We start from the raw sequence: 8,475 nt of genomic DNA on the forward strand, positions 1-8,475 counted from the left end.
TAGGGGTTTACATTTTACCTTTTATGTTCACCTGATATTATTTTCTAGATTTCATCACCTATTTATACCAAATTTAAGCTGGGCTATTTTGAATTTCATTGAATTATATTCTAGAACCCTTTTTTCCTTATACATCACTTTCATTTAATTTGTATTTGTGTTTCTGTTTTTTTTCCCGACCATTTCTAATATTTCCATTTTTAAATTAATACTTGAACATTTTATTTCAAGTTCTCAAAATCCAAAGTCAATTTTTTAATTCAAATATTCAATTTACTACCTTAACATAATATTTTCTTCAAAGATTTTATCCAGAGGTTTATAGAAATCATCCTAGTTTTCCATGGAGCAATAATCAAAAGGCAGCTAGATCATGTACTAAAATCTTTCACATCAAGAAAAGAAACTGTCACTAGAGGAGATGTTCATGTAATACATGCAAAAGATAGAATTGGCAATTCAAGACAATTCAACTTCAATTCATAACCTTGAAGATCAAATTGGTTAGCTCTCGAACATTCTTACGAAAAAGAAATAAGAAACTTTGCCAATTAACATTGTTACCAATCTTAGAGAGCACATAAAAGCAATATCATTAAGAAGTGGAAGAAAAAATTAGCAACCATAAAATGCAAGTTTTGAGCAAGATAAAGCTAATAATTATGAGGAGAAAGAGTCGAAGATAGAAGAAATTAAGGATCAAGTAACCGACCAACAATCTAGAAATTCTAAGAAGAGTTACAATCATGTTAACAAAGCTAAATGTTTTTTACCGTTTTATCGTTATTTTACTCAAAATGAATTTACATAGCTTACGACACCTATAATACAATAAAACATGCATTCAAATATGCATAGGGAATCGTTATTTATCAAATAATGAGTGTATCCAGAGTTTCCCCTACACAAGACCCTATCCAAAATTTATCTCACATTTTAAAATCTACAAACATAATTGCAATCCAACCACATTCAACTCATATAATCAATACTCATATAAATGTGGCCTCATGCTCACAATCCATCTCATCAATAAAGTTTTTACATAATATATATATATATATATATATATATATATATATATATATAGATATATATATATATACAATCGTACTTAAGGTTGTTAAAATTGCGAGTTGACTCGTAAAATCGTATGATTTTACAAGTCAATATATGCTTAACGTGCGAAATCGTTTTAAAAACTCGAAAATGGTTGAAATCGGGTTAATATCGAGTGAAATCACATAAAAATACAATTTTAGAAACGTTTTTACAATTTCAACAAAAATTATATACTCGAGGCTCCACCGCTCCAGCCCTCTAGTTCACATAAGCATGACCTTGACTATACCTTAAAGACTATACTTATAGCATGACGTGGCCAGGTAAAGCGGTAAAGACTATACTTAAAGTTGTAAAGACTATACTTATAGCATGATGCGGCCAAGTAAAGCTGTAAAGACTATACTTATAGCATGACGTGGCCAAGTAAAGTTGTTAGAATCACTCATATTAATGGGTATTTGGCAATTGGCATAGTTTTCGTTCGTGTTTCTATATTTTTTTTAAGTGTTTTTAACATCAAAAAATATTTTTATATAATTTTAATATATTAATATTAAAAAATTATTTTAATATATTTTTAAATAAAAAATTATTTTAAAAAGCATCATTCATTATAATTTTACACAGAATCATTCGTATTATTCTTATACTATAACAATTAATTAATCAAGTTCTTTCATCAATCAATTTAAATGATGTTTACGTGCTCAATTATACATATAAATAATATTTTTTTCAAAAAAAAATTATTTTTGACATTAGCATGCTTAATGTGCGAAATCGTTTTAAAAACTCGAAAATGGTTGAAATCGGGTTAAAATCGAGTGAAATCGCATAAAAATATAATTTTAGAATCGTTTTTACAATTTCAACAAAAATTATGTACTTGAGGCTCCACCGCTCCAGCCCTTTAGTTCACATAAGCATGACCTTGACTATACCTTAAAGACTATACTTATAGCATGACGTGGCCAGGTAAAGCGGTAAAGACTATACTTAAAGTTGTAAAGACTATACTTATAGCATGATGTGGCCAAGTAAAGCTGTAAAGACTATACTTATAGCATGACGTGGCCAAGTAAAGTTGTTAGAATCACTCATATTAATGGGTATTTGGCAATTGGCATAGTTTTCGTTCGTGTTTCTATATTTTTTTTAAGTGTTTTTAACATCAAAAAATATTTTTATATAATTTTAATATATTAATATTAAAAAATTATTTTAATATATTTTTAAATAAAAAATTATTTTAAAAAGCATCATTCATTATAATTTTACACAGAATCATTCGTATTATTCTTATACTATAACAATTAATTAATCAAGTTCTTTCATCAATCAATTTAAATGATGTTTACGTGCTCAATTATACATATAAATAATATTTTTTTCAAAAAAAAATTATTTTTGACATTAGCATGCTTAATGTGCGAAATCGTTTTAAAAACTCGAAAATGGTTGAAATCGGGTTAAAATCGAGTGAAATCGCATAAAAATATAATTTTAGAATCGTTTTTACAATTTCAACAAAAATTATGTACTTGAGGCTCCACCGCTCCAGCCCTTTAGTTCACATAAGCATGACCTTGACTATACCTTAAAGACTATACTTATAGCATGACGTGGCCAGGTAAAGCGGTAAAGACTATACTTAAAGTTGTAAAGACTATACTTATAGCATGATGTGGCCAAGTAAAGCTGTAAAGACTATACTTATAGCATGACGTGGCCAAGTAAAGTTGTTAGAATCACTCATATTAATGGGTATTTGGCAATTGGCATAGTTTTCGTTCGTGTTTCTATATATTTTTTAAGTGTTTTTAACATCAAAAAATATTTTTATATAATTTTAATATATTTTTAAATAAAAAATTATTTTAAAAAACATCATTCAATATAATTTTACACAGAATGATTCGTATTATTCTTATACTATAACAATTAATTAATCAAGTTCTTTCATCAATCAATTTAAATGATGTTTACGTGCTCAATTACACATATAAATAATAGTTTTTTATTTTTGAAAATTTATTTTTGATATCAGCATATTAAAATGATCTAAAATCATAAAAAAATAATTTGAAGAAAAAAAATAAAATAATCTATAGTTTTTTTAAAAACATTTTTAAAATACAAAAATAAATATGTTGAATCATAGAAATCAGAAAATTTACAGTCATGACAGTAAAAAACCTATCGATATTAAAAATTAAGAATGGTTAGGGCAGGGTAAACAAGAAAAAACAAAAGCAAAGAGAAAAAAAAAAAAGAATGGTTTCGAAAGAGATGGGAGGATATGCAACAAGTTGACCTGGTTTTAGATTAAAGGTAGACTACATTTTAGCCAAAGACAATGGCTTTGCCAGGCATTATCAAAATTAAGTTTGGTGCGGACTTAGTGCTTTTGGTCTTTACCCAAAGACAATGAGTACTTTGTCATTATCTATTGGTTAGATAACTTATATTCATGATAATGATAATCCTTTTTATGATAATGATATTGATGAATGTTCTGAGAAATAATGAGAAAGATAAAGGTAATGAAGCTAGTTTTAGTTTACATGACACATCAGTAAATTGTTTATTTTAAGTTTGTTAATTGTTAGTTAATGAAAAGTTACTTAAACTGTGTATGAATTTTTATTTGAACCATGTATTTTAAGATGCTTGAATTATGTATGAAAAAAAACTTCCTTACGATTTTATGATTTTACGATCCGTTTTTACGATTCGAGTTTATTTTGCATTTTCCGTGCCATGTTATAAATGTATTTTTATGATAATGATATTGATGAATGTTCTGAGAAATAATGAGAAAGATAAAGGTAATGAAGCTAGTTTTAGTTTACATGACACATCAGTAGATTGTTTGTTTTAAGTTTGTTAATTGTTAGTTAATGAAAAGTCACTTGAACTATGTATGAATTTTTATTTGAACCATATATTTTAAGATGCTTGAATTATGTATGAAAAAAAACTTCCTTACGATTTTATGATTTTACGATCCGTTTTTACGATCCGAGTTTATTTTGCATTTTCCGTGCCATGTTAAAAATGTATTTTTAACAACATTGATCGTACTTAAGTTTAAGCTTTACATCATGTACTAATTATATTCCTAAGAGATTAAGAAATATCACATCTCTTACAATCCAAAAATTATTTTAACTAAGTGCATTCAATAAACATATATACATAACATAGTTAAAGTTTTACAAACCCTACCTATAATGAAAATTAAGAAAACTAGCATCCAGTGTCAAGGTGGCGGTGGTAGATGAAAAGAACTTGCAAGAGACATGATTTATATATAAAAACAATTACTTGAACAAGATTGTAAATCGCTAATGGTAACTGTATATACAATAATTTGAAAAACATAAAACCCATAGTTCTTTATCGAGTATAATATGCTCATGTTACGTATATCAATTTTCTTTCATCTTTCTAGGAAAGGATGAGTTATCTTTCTTTTTTTTCTTACCCCTATCCCATGTTCTCAATCGTTCATTAACCTCTTATATTTCATTAGGTTCATTATTACTTTTAAACCCCTGCCACTATGGCCAATTTATTTTCATGTATTAATCACCACCATTAATATGAACATCATATCATGTCATTTCTCTCCCCTGAAGGTATCTTCATCTATAGTCCTGCTTTACTTATACAATCCTGCCTCGAAGGCATAACATTCATATAATCCTACCCCGAAAGCATACCATTTATATAATCCTTTTTCCTAGAAGAACACTTATATATTTATATATGAATAACATGTATTAAAACCTATTAAGAGTAACATAAATAAATCAAAAGATAAGGGGTGAACTCTTACCTAGAGCTCCTGTCATGCGTGCTCCTGAGGAAACATGTCCCACGCTGACATTTCTCCTACAAATCTCAAACAATAACAATCAATATCATGTTTGACCAAACACATATGTTTATTTAACAACCAATTCAAGCCTTCTCAACCTATGCAACATACACAAAATTAATCCATTCTTTAATAATAATAAAATCATATTCTAGCCATTCTTACATCAACACACTCACACAAACCATTCATCTTAGCAACCACCACTCATATACACATTCTTTCGACCATAATAACCTACATTTATGCATATAAATGCTACCATAAAGTCTCTAATTACAATGCATTTATGGCTATTATAAAAGCCCACACTCTTGTACATTCAGGCTGCCATAACAACTCTTTTTTCCTTCTATTTGGGCTTCAATAACAACTCACATATGCTTCTTTGTTCACATAACATTTTTTTGCCGCAACTACACATACTTATTATGTCATTTTCAGTTCCCATCACTAATTCACATTCAACATAAAATATTACATTTCTCTTTTATTCCAAAAATATGCCTACAAAGACTCAAACATATAATAACTTAATCACTCTAACAATACAAAATTAAACTCTCATTTCCCATGCAACCAATTTAATTTAAGAATTTTTTTTCCATTTACACACTTTTATACAATCAAACACATTAAAACAACAAATTTAGTCAAATTTCCAACATTCAATCATTCAAATACATAACCACCATAAGTACACTTTTAGCTAACCATATTAAAATGTCTAAAATCAATCTCAAACATTCTTAGCATCATAGAAAATTATACAATTTAATCAATTTCAAAAAAACCCTAAAATCCTACCTATGGCTAGCCACTATAGGGATTAAATTCTCAAATTTAATTTCAGTTCATTTCATTTACATTTGCTTTTTATTACACCATTTCTCAAATTACCATTTTTGTACCAATTATACTAACCCTAGAAATTTAAAATTTAAGGATTTTCTCCCCCTCCCCCTAATAAAAACAAGAAAGAAATGAAACTAATTGAAGGCAAACTCCTTACCTTTGCAAATTTAACTAAACTTAATGAGTTCTTGCAAAGATCTCTAAGAAGTCCTTCCTCCTCTTCGAAATCTATTTCTCAAACTTGCAACCTCTCTATCTCTATAAATTCTTCAAATTGGGTTTGTTCCTTCAGTAAAAATCACTTAGATTCACTCCCCTATGCGATTAATTTGAGAGAAACATGTTTAAAATGAAGAAAATTTTAAGCCTTATATCCTCACATGGTCACTGGCCTCTTTTTTTTAAAAAAGAAGGAATTTTGTTTTAATAATGACAATGCCCTCCTAAATTATCTTATGCATTATTTTTGTAAATTACCTAGTCGTTGGGACTTACCAATTTATTACTTTATTTCTTCTGAGTTTTCAAGATAATTTACTAGGGATTTTCACCCGTAATCATAAAAAAAAAAATCTCTTGATTTATTATTTTTTGGTTGAGGATTATACTATTTAACACTAGTTTACAATTTTGGATCAGGTTCACATTCTCCCCTCCTTATAAAATTTCATCCATGAAATTTAAATTCATACCTATGTTTGAAAATAAGCTCGGATGCTTTTTTCTCATCTTTGACTCCCTTTCTTAAGTCTCATATTCTATCTAAGAATTCCTCTATAATACCTTCACTAGAAAAACTTTCTTGTTTTGTAGTTTTTTTTTTCCACTTTAATCAACAATCCTCAATGGTTTCACCTCAAGTGTTAAATCCTCCCTGATCTATATTGAAACTTGTGGAAAGATTTGAGAAGGATTCAATTTGGTTCTTCAAAGTAATGAGATATAAAATACATTGTGGATTTTAGATAGATAAAGGGACAATGCTAATTTGTATTTTATTGACCTAATTCTCTTTATAATCTTAAAGGGATCGATATATCTAGTTGCCAATTTACCCTTCTATCTAAAATGGATAATGTTCTCCTAGTAGGCAACTTTCAAGAATAATTGGTCACCTATGTTAAAATCTAGTGCTCTCTTTTTATTATCAACATAGCTCTTTTGTCTATTTTGAGGTTTCTTCATTCTTTCTCTAATGACCTTCACTTTATATATAATCATCTGAACCAATTCTAGTCCCAATAACTTCCCTCCATCCACTTCATCCCAATATAATAGGGTTATAACATTTCCTCCCATATAATGTCTTAAATAAAGCATACCTATGATGGCCTGATAACTATTAGTATATGTAAATTTCACCAATGATAGATGATCTTCCCTGTTTCCCTTAAATTTCAGCATATAAAATCTTAACAAGTTTTCTAACATTTGAATAGTCTTCTCCAATTATCTATTGATCTGAGGATTTGAATAGTCTTCTCCAATTATCTATTGATCTGAGGATGAAAAATGTACTTAGACACAAATTTGTTCCTAGAGTATGTTGTATACTTGGTCATAATTGAGAAGTAAATTGAGGATCCCTATTAGAAATAATATATAATAGGACTCCATAGAGTCCAACTACTTCATTAATGATAATTTGGGGAATTTTTTTATTGGGCCAGTCATCTTCATAGGCAATAACAAAGTAGACTTGGTTACGCGACTGACAATCATCAGATTGCATCTTACCCCTTTTACCCCTTGAAACTCCCCATACAAAATCCATCATAATGTCCTCCTACTTCCATTTTAGAATAAAAAAAGGTTGTAATTCTCCAACAGGTTTTTGATATTCCACTTTCACCTACTGACAAACAAAAACTTCGTTATCAATTACTGATCACAAGTTTTAATCAGGAGTAATTGGTTGTAGATATGTCAATTCACCAATTGTTACAAAAATGAATGAATGATATCAATTCAGAGTGGCAGAGATGACTTGGACTTTAGAATGGATAGACTTAAACTTAAAAATCCATTTAGGTAACTCATTACAATAAACCCATTATAATCCCTTATAGATAGACCACTAGATAATTAGGCACAATAAACTCATTAGGAATAGAAGACAAATAACAATATAACCTACCTTAGTTAGGATGCTTTAGGGTGATAATATTTTTTTTTCTTTAATATAATTAGCCATTTACCTCAGAACTATAAAGAGCAGTTAAAGTTTTTAATGACCAAGATATTAAATGGTGATTCTATTTTAACATAGGACCTTCCCCCCCCCTAACATAAAAAAAAAACATTTCCTTTATAAGAAAGAGAGTAGGTCATCATGATGTTGAGTGCTATAGAATGGTGTCTCCATTAAGGACCTTGGACTAAGCTTTATCTTCTTGTCTTTTATTATTAATGTATTTGTTATGCTTGTTTGATCTACCTTTTACTTTAATCTTCATGTTTATTTTATATCACTCATCCTTTATTCTATCGTTTTTATATTGGATATGAATTCATTCCTTCAAATAAGCACAACACTATTTGAGAATACACACCTTTGTTTTAAGTTAGGTGGGAGAGTAGTGGTATCTTAATGGCCATTGGGTTAGGTAAGACTCGTGAATCCACCAACTCCCGTCTGATTATCAATTTGGATGTGGTAAATGTAGAGATTT

The sequence above is a fragment of the Populus trichocarpa genome, chromosome 5, assembly GCF_000002775.5.
Source record: "Populus trichocarpa isolate Nisqually-1 chromosome 5, P.trichocarpa_v4.1, whole genome shotgun sequence".
Classification (NCBI taxonomy): domain Eukaryota; kingdom Viridiplantae; phylum Streptophyta; class Magnoliopsida; order Malpighiales; family Salicaceae; genus Populus; species Populus trichocarpa.